Here is an 11847-nt window from a genome sequence, read left to right as displayed (position 1 = left end):
AAAATATTACTTATAGTCAAAATTTAATTCACAATAAATTATTCACGCCTGTTAAACGCAGAAAGCAATGACGTTCTTATTTATTACGTTTGAGTCTTTCACCAATACCCTTGACATCCATCACTTAAAGTCCAATCCATGGACTATTTTATTAATTCAAAGTTAACTTAAGTCGGTCGGGTTTGCGTTGTTCCCGCAGTAGCAGTTAGTGCCTGCTGCAATTTCTTGCTAAACGCAGCTAAATGTTTGGTTTTTATATATTTTTTTACAATAAATCATGTCATGATAATGGTTGCTTATTAACATTTGTATAAAAACAGAATCTTTCACGATTTCAAAGAGCGTAGGAGATCTTAAAAAGATGCATTCGAGATGCGTTGTTGGATGAGAATGTTGCGAATACCATGTACTGCAAAATGAACCAACAAGTCCATTCTCAACCAACTAAAGATCACTAAGACTGTCAACTGCTATGATCAAATGGGTGCTTTGGCCATATCGCAAGGAGGGAATTGCTCGACAAACTGATAATGGTAGGGAGGAGCGATGGCAGGAGAAGTCTGACTAAATTATGACAATTATCTCCACATCTTCAATCATCAGTCATCTTTACACAACCTGATAGAATGGAGGCAGCAAGTCGAAGTATTAGTAACGGCTTTTCAAGACAGGCACGAGCACATAATGAACCCTGCGAAAAAGAAGAAAGATGAGATTTGTCGCCAGTTCTTCCCGTCCTTTCTACGCCGTTCATTTAAGAACCCGCAGATGTAAATTCAATAGTTTCATTGACATTCAGTAATACACATTGTGACAACAGAAATAAATTATATTTTGGTTTTTACGATCATTTGTAACACAGTTATATAGGAAATAGGAACCCACTATGGACTTGTATTAATGATGAGGTTATGCATATTTTCTACGTTGTTTTGTGTAATGTGTGGTATGCATCATATTAAATTACTTAATAACACTGAAACCGAACCGCATAATAACGAAACTACTAATTCACATGCCTTTTACCGCAAATTCTCGTTGAATATATCACGGCATAAATGTAAACCACAAGTTATTATAAGTTTGTATATGTCGAATTGAGGTTTACGTTATATCTTACGGAAACGTTTGAAGTGCGTCAGTGATATGTTTTTTTCTTAGGGTTTTGCAAACAAAAAAAAATAACATGTATCCAACACCAGGAAATGATGGGGAAAAAAATTGGCTAAGCCTTACCTGAACACATTAACAAAAAATTTGAATAAAGGCCATTAAAATGTGATGAAAAGGTTGTCTCACAACTTTATTACCAATATATTTCCTCTATGAATCAGGAAGGACCTTCGGTCAGTATAAATTAAAGACAAAAAGCCTTTTAAAGAATATAATTATTTCTTTATAGTACAATCTCCTAATCTATGAATCCTGAGATAGTCAAACCATTCAGATACAAACTCACAAAACACATAAAAATTACGCTAGTCGAATTGGATCTCAAATCTACAGAGGCCTTACTACGTATTTTGGAATAACTGAGGTTCTAACACAGACACGGCGCTTGTATATAACAACTCTCAGCTCACTCACAAATACATACGCATACATTTCTGATAACGTAATGTATTATACGACTTGTCTTTGATGTAACACTAACACTAGATTTCCTTTAAAAAATGTTATAAACATACATTTCCCACGGAATAATTGTTATCTAGTTACATAATCATAACACAGGGGCTCCCTAGTGTCTCAACCATATTTCTGTCATGAATAAAGTTTTTATTATTCAAAGATATAAATTCAAATATGTTGTTAGTAATTATACATATAATATATAATAAATTATAAGTTATAATTTTAGTAGGAAACCCCTTCACAGGTAGGCCTCCTCCAAAAATACAATTTTTCTCTTCCACAAGCCACATGGTGCCAGTAGGGGCCAATAGCTTTGGAAAGTTTTGGAATTTTTCGGTCAATATTATATCAAAGTCCGAGTGGTTTTAGTTAGGAAAATAATTCTTACTTAGCCATACATATTTGCATATTAATTAGGACACAAAATGCTATAAAATATTTGTAATTACCGGTGGTTATTGTAGTTGTTGATTATCTTATAATTTTTAATTATAGTTTAGCCAAATTGCGATGCATTTTTTATACGTTAAATACTTTCCTTTTTTATATATAAACAATGCATAAGGTACTTGGACCATATATGTACTAATATATAACATTTGTTTACCCCACTGTTATCACAAACCGACTAGCATTTCTATTTGTTCAATCGCGCTCTTCATTACTGAAGGGCTAGGTCGGTATCGTGGTCCAGAACACTCAGCCAATTTAAAAAAATCTGTACTGTAATCTGTGTGTCTTTTGTCCAAAAAACCTTTCATCAGGATCCTGGTATAAGTGTTTAGTTAGTAACTGTAACTGTCGTAGTATGGACAACTCGTCCAACTCGTCTTTCAACCCTTGTATGTTTTCTTAGCTGTTCAGAGAAACCTGAACGCATCCACATCCACCACAACATTCAATTCTATGGTAAAGTGTTAGAAATTATTTCAAGTTAATTTATTCTACGATGTAAGAAGATCGTTTTCAAAGCTTTTAAAAATAAAGAATCATTTAGAGATTACATCCTGAGAGTCTTGAGAGCTCAACACTCAACTTGTGTCGCGGATTCCCGCAATTTTATTCCGTTGACGTAACCCTGTATCCGATATTGCACTTCGTAGTGCCTCTAATATCGATACTATAGTTTTTTTTTAATTATTTTAAGTATTTTATGGTCCGTAAAGATTATTTGAAAAAGTTTGCATTCTAAAAAGCCTGACACCTAATATTGCAGTTATAGAAAAGCCTATGCTGCGTGATATCTGCACTATTATCTTAAGTCCGTGATTATAAAATGTCTATAACAATGAATAGAATTTAATAAATCACATATTTCCGTAAATTATTATAAGATTGAATAATAAAACAATATCATTTAAAGATGTAAATGTTTTCAATATTTTTTCCTTATAATCAGTTTAACTGCTTATAACAAAATATCAAAGCTTGCTATATACGAGGTATAATATCAGTATGTACGTATATATACGATAGAAAGAGCCTAGAAGAATCCTAAATTAACCAGAGGAGTTAGTTCTTGTGATAGATTTTTGTATGGAAGAGGAGCCAACGACATATACATACAACATGGAAAATATTCACACCGTAGCTCATGAACACTAGCAACACCGGGTTTACATGTTTGACTGTAATTAAAACAATATTATATTAATCGATATGTTTTACACATCACTAAGTTTGTCTATTCTCAAGTAAGCTCTTTGTGGGATTGAAAGTTTTGACTTGCGGGCGATGTGGATTGTTGACAACAAACTACTACACACAAATGCACTATACGTTAGACTACACTAATGTTATTACTTTACAAATCATAGATTATATGCGATCACATAGTAAATTGTTACAGAGAGATTTTTGTGTTAGATGTAAATGGCGTTTACAGCGAGACAGGGACAGAGAATTGGTTCTCTTTCTCTTAGTTGGTTTTAATAAATAGTAACGAAGTAAATAGCCAAATTTTTAATGGAACAGGGGGGCAAATAGGCAGGAGGCTTACATGAAGGCATACCGCCGTCCATGATCGCATGCCATAATACTTACCTTGTCGGCCTTTTTAGAATAGTTACGTCTTTCGGGTCTTTAAATCCTATGAGGTAGAACAAGAATATAGGTTTCAAGAGTAAATTAATCTGTGGCTACATATATTAAGCACATGGAGGCACAATAAGCTTAGTTTCTTGCTGGTCACATTATTCCTCACATATTTTTTTGCCTTGTCATACTGTGACCTAGTATTCGTATCTATAATTCTCGCTTATAAAAAGTCTTACTACAAAATTTAATGGAAGAATTTAAGTAAATTCAAATCTTATTGTGTGAAGAATTAAATGTACCTTAATGCGAAACACGGGCAAGCACTTAGCACTGCGTATGGAATATTTAGAAGAGTAATACGTGTATAGAGTAGAATTATTTAACCCTTAAAAATTATTTATTTATTTGGTTTATTAAAACTTCGTTGCATACAGAAATTTCATAAAATTGACATAATTAAATGAAAAGGAGGGAATTAAACACAGGAAACCACTGTGAGAAAAAACTACTTACTATAAAGTAAGCAAGAAATGCAACGACACAAACGACATATAGTTATTCAGACAAAACTCGTGGAACACAATTAAGCAATTAAAACATATGTAAACAGTGATCAGAACAATATTTGTGTGCACATGAATCACGATAATTTTAGATCAATATCAGTTAGTACGAGGGTTAATATTAGCATAAAATAGCTTTTAAGTGGACATATGGATAATTTTAGTAGTGGATGAAACATGATGACACATCTGTCATGTTTAGCAAATAAAGATGTCATCCTGGGGCATAATAGTAATTATAGTTCTATATACTGTATTTATTGAAATAAAATAAATAAATTTCACAATGCTAATTTACATGTCGATAAATATTATTGCATTTCTATTGTGTCTATGTTAATTATCTGTATAAATGATAATTACAATTTCCAAGAAAAAGATTATTTCAGTGAAGGGTCTTAATAATAAGTCATTATACAGTTCCACAGCGTATAACATAACGAAAAATAAGATTTTAGGTTCTGTGCAATGTTAGTCTATGACATGCATAGATTTATTAATCGCCTGGGGAGAGGCATTACGCGAATATAAGCATGATGTATCATTGTTAAATTAACATCCGAATTATTAATTCTATTCGCATTCAGTGATGAATGCTTAGGATTAAATAACTTAAAATTCTGAAAATATTATTTTTAACTTATTACGTGAGGCAATTTATTTGAAAATATAGATAAAATGTTTGGGATTAAATTAATTGACCTAAATTTATATTGAAATTTAGGTCGCAGAGCTAGAGAAGTGTGTGTAGTTTGGATAAGTTAGCATCACCAAGGAGTTTCCATTATTATTTTTTGCTAGGAGGCACGCTTTTTTATAGTATGTAGTAAGACACCAACTGGGGTTAGTCTCAATCTATGTATGTACGATGTAACGTTGATTATGAGGTAGGTGGATGATGAGGAGTTAAAGTGTCTTTGTCGGATTTGATTCATGACATAAAAACTAGACCCATTCTTATATACAGATCGCAGTTTTCGTTGAAGCAGACCAAATGTAAGTACACTGGTTACACTGCAATAGATTTCGGATGGCTCTACAATTAAAACAATAACTTATGAGATTGAAAAAATAGTGTTTAAAACTCGAAAGAAAGTAAAATATTTTTGTGGATTTTTCTTAAAACTTACATACAATAATATTTAATATTTATGCTAATATAAACTTATCCAATCTATAAATTTAATCCAATCCAATTGCTGGATGAGTTATCATATGATAGTCGCACAGAACTCATTTTCCTCGTATTCATATCCCATATATTTCTAATGCATTTTGTATGAAATATCGAGAAGGTTATCAATCTGCAATCCCTACAAGTTTCATATAAGCGCAATCTTTTTCTAATATCATCTGATATCGTTTAAGTATCCGAGATGTAGCTTAGTCTATGGCTATTCTCATATTAGGGATACCCTTAACGTGTGTCGTTATGGATAAGAAATCTAACAAAATCGATAGCAACAAGCAATTGTTTTAAGGGTTGCCTTTTTTGTTGTTATTTCACTTAATGGTAGCTTGACAAGAATTGTCGTGCTTATAATAAGCAAAATATCTTTTTGACACTTTAGTCAGTACCTACAATACTATGGACTGTGATTAAAGTGTGGATACACTAAAATTTATACATATTCATTATCTCCCCATTCGGGAAAGTTATATTGAATATATATTGAAGTATCAAGCATAAGCTATTTTCGTTTTATATCAGAATTCGGTAGATATGGACGACGCCTGGATGTATTTTAATTACATTTTCGTTTAAAATACTTTATAGTAACCTTAAATCCATGAATTTTACATAATACTTTACAGTGTTTCGAGGCGTATCATTCGACAGTTATATCGACAGTTTGATATCACGTAACCAAGAATAGGACTCAAGGATGTAGCTTAAACTTTGCTACGTGTCTGGTAAAATTAGAAAAGTAGCACAGCTGTAAACTCCTAAATAATTCATTTTGAGACCATCTTATTCATTTTGTATTATGTCCTTATTTTGAGATAACTTTAAGATATGTAATGAACATTCGAATTTTAAATGTTTTTTGAATTATCTTGATTAAAAATGTTTTCTATTTTAATTCTGAGCAGGTTTTTATTAATTTCGTTACTGACAGTTGCGTTTCTAAGAAATATTTTTATAATTTGAAATAAGAATAGGAATGTAAAACTTGTTGGCATCTTTAAAGTGTCAATGTCCGTTAAACAATACATATACATTTAAAATTAGAATGTTTATTTGTATTGAATAAATAATAATGCCATTTTGTAAAAGTCAGATTTGTCCTATGTTTTGAAACTAAAAAATATTTTTAAATTATTATACTAATAAGAATAAGTGATAATTGGTAAAGTAAGTTATAATTGGATAGATTCGCAGACAATGAAAGTAAAGAAGAACATTCACCCTCATTTCAAGGCAGAATATAAACATTATTTTTAAGGATCCTTTAAGGATTAATAATGTGCTTAACCTTTTCTAGTTAGTCGGCTAATGACGCAATGTGGCTAACCATAACATCTAACGAACTTACAGCCACAGTTGAAAATTTAAACAGTAATACTAATTAAATATTGAGAATATACTAGCGAGGAATTATAAAAAGGGTTTAATCTATCGGAACTATGCCTATAGTTAGTATAGATTAAACCATGCAGGCGCATTGGTTTTGACCTGGAAACAACCCTTTATGTTTCCCCCCAGGCTGTAAAATTTTCTAAATGGAAATTTAGTTTATTTTAATGAATAAAACGCCAATACATCAGATGCTTGGCTGCAAGTGGCGATGGATAGGACTCTTAGAAGGTAGTACAGCCTCTACTAGAGTCCCCAATACCATCCCTGGTTCGCCACCCTCAACAAAACTACACAGTAGTAGCTGCTCTGAAGTACGACCAACAATAGGCAAATGCAGGCGCAAGTGCCACAGGATTCAAATGTCAAAACCATCATGCCCTGGTGATTTACCTTTAATCATCCCTCTTAGAACTGCTGCAACTTCTGTTAGACAGAATCCAAGAGGACACATCTCGGCGATGGACACCGTTGCAGCAGTTGTGAGTAGTGGCTTCACCTTAAAATGCTCCCTAAACCTGGTGCCGAGATAAAGGAACTTAAAGGAACGTCTGCTGTAGGATTAAGCCTAATAGTATGTTTCCAATATTGCATAAAATCTTTATTACCGTGGCTAAAATATCCATAGTTATCCTTTTAACGTTATTTTGACACTATTTGCAATTGTCAGGATAGTGATGGTGTACCCGTCTAACAATTTTGACATTTTCAAAATTGTTATACGGGCACACATTGAGAATCTTTCTACAACGGATACATATATCTATTCCAACCCACCACGGTCTTTTTACGCTCATTTGTTTTACTGATTAAGGTATTAAAGTGGCCAATGCTCAATTTTTTTAAACCTGCATTACACAGTGTTTTGGAATTATATCTGTTTTAGATCGCGGCCACCCCACTATACCCCATTGGGAACGCTCGCACCATCCGAAATTGACATTCAGCTGCGGTGGGAAATGACCGGGCTAAGATGAGTCGCGGTGCAGCATGTAAAAGAGAGCTCCAGGCAGCCTCCGTGACAACACATTGGTCCTACTCGGACTCGTTCATCGCTATCTTCTGGTTCAAGCTATGAACGGGAACCCGCTGGCTAGATCATGTCAATTTAAGTATTTACAATAAAATACTAAGATACCAAGTCATGGGTATATATGCTATATTATGTATACTTAAATAAAACATTATTTTCTATTTAAAACCAGTCATTATAAATTACATAGATTAGATAAAAGTTCTTTTTTAAATAAATCTTACAGTTAACATCAGTCTGTGGACCAGCCCTCCGCAGAGAACTTAACAATTCATGACTCTCCTAATTACAAAGGTAAAACGTTCCGGGAAATTAAATACAAGAATGGCGCAGTATCCGATTGTAAATAACAAACTTTTTGGATTCGGCAGTACTTTGACCTTACGTTTAAACGTAAAGACTAAATGTATTCGTGATGTAACAGATGAATTTTATTCAACTTAAGATTGTCAATATTCAAGTGTAAGCAGTTACATTTATAAGTTATTTGGTTTTATTTTATATGTTGAAAAAAAAAAACGCACTGATCCTGCTGAAGTACTTCGGCTACCACTTTTTTTGAGGATGTTTTAATGCTTTGTTTGGTCAGTCAAATTTATAACACACAAATATTTTATGTATATAATATTCTCAATCCGTATAAAAATAAAATTAATTGTTTTTATTCCATCTAATTTTATTCATCAAACTTCTAAAATCTTACTACCTAAGTAAATTGTAAGATTTACTGTAGATTAGTAGGTATTTCCTTTCTTTATCCATAAGTTTTCAGATAAAAAAAGAGGATTTTTTGTATTTCAATTTCACTTGAGCATCTAGCTTTCTCAGTGATTGTAGGAAGGAGGTATTAACTTTCAACAAAACACTTTCTTTGTACTGTGTTCAGGTCGCGGACCCCAAATATTGCACTTTTAAATATGTAGGGATGGGCTAACTTATCGATTAAATAAAATTATGCAGGGATGTGTCCTACAGGATCGAATTTTAATGTAAGAGCTTTGTGATAATTCTTGCAGCCTAGATAAACGAAAGAAGTTCTAGAAGCAAGGGACTCCTCTAATACCAAGACTTACCGTTTTGAACAGTGGAAGTTCACAACATTAGAAATGCTTTACCAGAAATATTGCTATTTTTTAATATAAACGATACAAACGGTTGCGAGGTTAAGTGATACCGCTGCCAATGAAGTCTCACATTGCTAGAAGGCTTCCAAGTTGCCACCCTTTTAAGAATTAGTATGCACTTTTCTTAAAAGACTAAGTCGAATTGGATTGGAAATACTTCCGTGTTTAATGTTCACGAAGCACTTATTTAAATAATCATTTGATACATCCAGACAAATCAGTTCTTGTTCAAATGTATTGATAACAAATATGGAAGAACTCATTGTTAAGAAAAGGAAATTTTTATTATATATTATCATATTTGTGACAAAATAATATATTTTCCTCTGTAAGATACATTCTTTTAAAATTGCGAGTCATGTAATATGGAAAATTGGTTTCCTGTACACTCTACCTAATATGTGGTTTACTTTGAGACTGAAAAGCAAACAATGTAAATGTCATAGTTGACATGCTCTCATTATTTACTTAATAAACAATCATAGAAAATATATACCAACCATTGTTCCTTCGTAATGCCTAGGTATTTCGACGCAGCAAATTTTCAAGCACAAGATTCGATTGTTGCCAGCACATCCCTAAACAATAATACACACATAAAAGCTCTTTGTGGGATTGAAGAACAGTTACAGCGCGCGGCACTCATTCCCACATAAATAATGAGAAATTTTCAATTTTTGATTTATGCTAGCTTTCTTTGTGTTATGCCTGGATTATTCAATGCAAACTGATTCACTTTTTGAAATATTAAAAACCATTTTTTAATAATTTAATATAAATTATGAGTAAGTATAATATATTATCATGAAGACATTTTGCACGTGGAATAAATAATCTGCGCATTGTCTCTGAACACAGAATAGCGTCTTTTCGCAGAAGTTTCCGATACAATGCAATAAATGCTGGAACAACTTGGCACCTCCAAGGCATTACGTCTATTAAGATAAAATGTAAAAGTTATCTTTTTGGATGTCAGCCGATCTGGTTGGGTTTTTAGTTGCATTGTCTCATGTTTTATGTTTGTTTGTAATTTAACTGTTTGAATTTTAAACCTTTACTTTTTATCGTTAAGACTGAGCCCACTGAAAATCAGAATAGCTGGTGACAGCCACTTGAAGCTGTGTTGGGCCCATTTTATCTCGCTCCATCCTTGTCGTACGGCGTTCTAGAATGTTTAGTCTGGCTTCGAGAAGGTACCGATCCTCTCTCTCTTTCGTGAATCCTTCCTTGTCTCATATCTAGAATATTCCTCCATAAAAAGGGTATAACCAGTTCTGAAAAAGCATCATAACTGATTTACTGAAACCGTAACACTTAAGTACACTTTCTCTGAAACATCCTGAAAAATTATTCAGCCTTCTGAAAACGAGGATAACTTTATGCGAATTTCAATTTGCATTATGTGACAGACCTTCTCCTGAAACGGACATAATCCATTTTACAGCTTGTTCTCTTACTTGTGAAAAAATCGAGAAACATTTCAGTCAACTCATCTTCGTAACCATAGCATACTCATCCAATTTAGCCACGAGCAGCAAGTTTTCTTTCTATACTTATGTGCTGCCGCGGGCATCACTTATTAAGGTTATTTATGCTCAATGTTAAACATAGTATGTTAATATAAGCGAGTGTTTCACTAATTACTAAGATATTCAAGAGCTGTTTGCGGTGAGAGTAATAGTGTATTCACACAAACAGCGATTTATTGGTACGGAAACACTGTTTAATATTCTATGGTATAAATTGTGGACAGTACTGATTTCCGAACTAAGTAGGCGTATAAACTAAGCTCCAGATCAACTTACAATTACAAATTTAAGGAATTTCTTGAAAACGTCTCATGTCAATTGTTTTCTGTTTGACGAAGTCAAGTGCACGAAGTTTCGCCAAAATTTGTGTCATTTTTTATATGCCGTATGCCGACAACTAATCTTATTTCGGCCAGATAATCTGCGGCGGAGATGAGCCGTGCATATACATAAAGACACAGGAAAGACTCGTCCTTAAAACTGTAATAACAGAGGCGTTGGACAGAATCCGGCGGAATCGCTTTTTAATGTTCCTTTGCTGACCACAATGCAGATTATATTTATTAAATAAATATTAATAATAAAAATGTGTAAAATTACAGTCTTTTACTATTTCATTCTAGTTGTGAGACAATAGATCCATTTTAGATCCTGATTTTATGGACGCCGCAAACGAAGCGATCCTATTTGTTCGTATAGGTAACTATGTACACATATAAACGTCAATATTTTAAAAAATTGAAAGGTCCCCCCAAATTAAAGCGGCTGGTAAACTGCTTTACCTCTTTTATGAGAAACGATTGCTCTTAGGAGTCATCAGTGTCATCAGCTACATAAGCCTCAGATTTCTGTATCTATTACGTGATCATTAGTTATTTCCAATAGGCAACTCCTTCAGTGCCTAACAGACGTCGTTTACTTACTGGGTCTAACGTATACCTATTCCCTCACCGTGCCCGTATGAGCGATAGTTAAATGCGCACATAGCAATACTGCAAAATAGTATTAGCCACACTCTTAAGGCCCTATCGCAGCACGAATTGCTGCGAAAAAATTATCGATCTTTCAAAATGTATTGTAATTTGTAAACTACTCCACTCCACCATATATTTTTTCCATTCGCCCTACTTCAAGTAACGATGACAAAACATGGAAAGAAACAATGTACATTTTTGGAGTTTGGCGACCAGATGGGTCCTTAATTACTAATGAACTATTATTAAAACGTAAAAATAATGTATTTGTTTTAAAAAAAACTTTATTGTGTAAATTAAGTATTCGATACGAAATAAATTAATACAACTATTTAACTTCTAGATACAAATTCATACGTAATTTAATACGAAAA

This window comes from Pieris brassicae, chromosome 3 (genome assembly GCF_905147105.1).
Source record: "Pieris brassicae chromosome 3, ilPieBrab1.1, whole genome shotgun sequence".
NCBI classification, from domain to species: Eukaryota; Metazoa; Arthropoda; class Insecta; order Lepidoptera; family Pieridae; genus Pieris; species Pieris brassicae.
Note: the sequence above shows the minus strand (reverse complement) of the source record.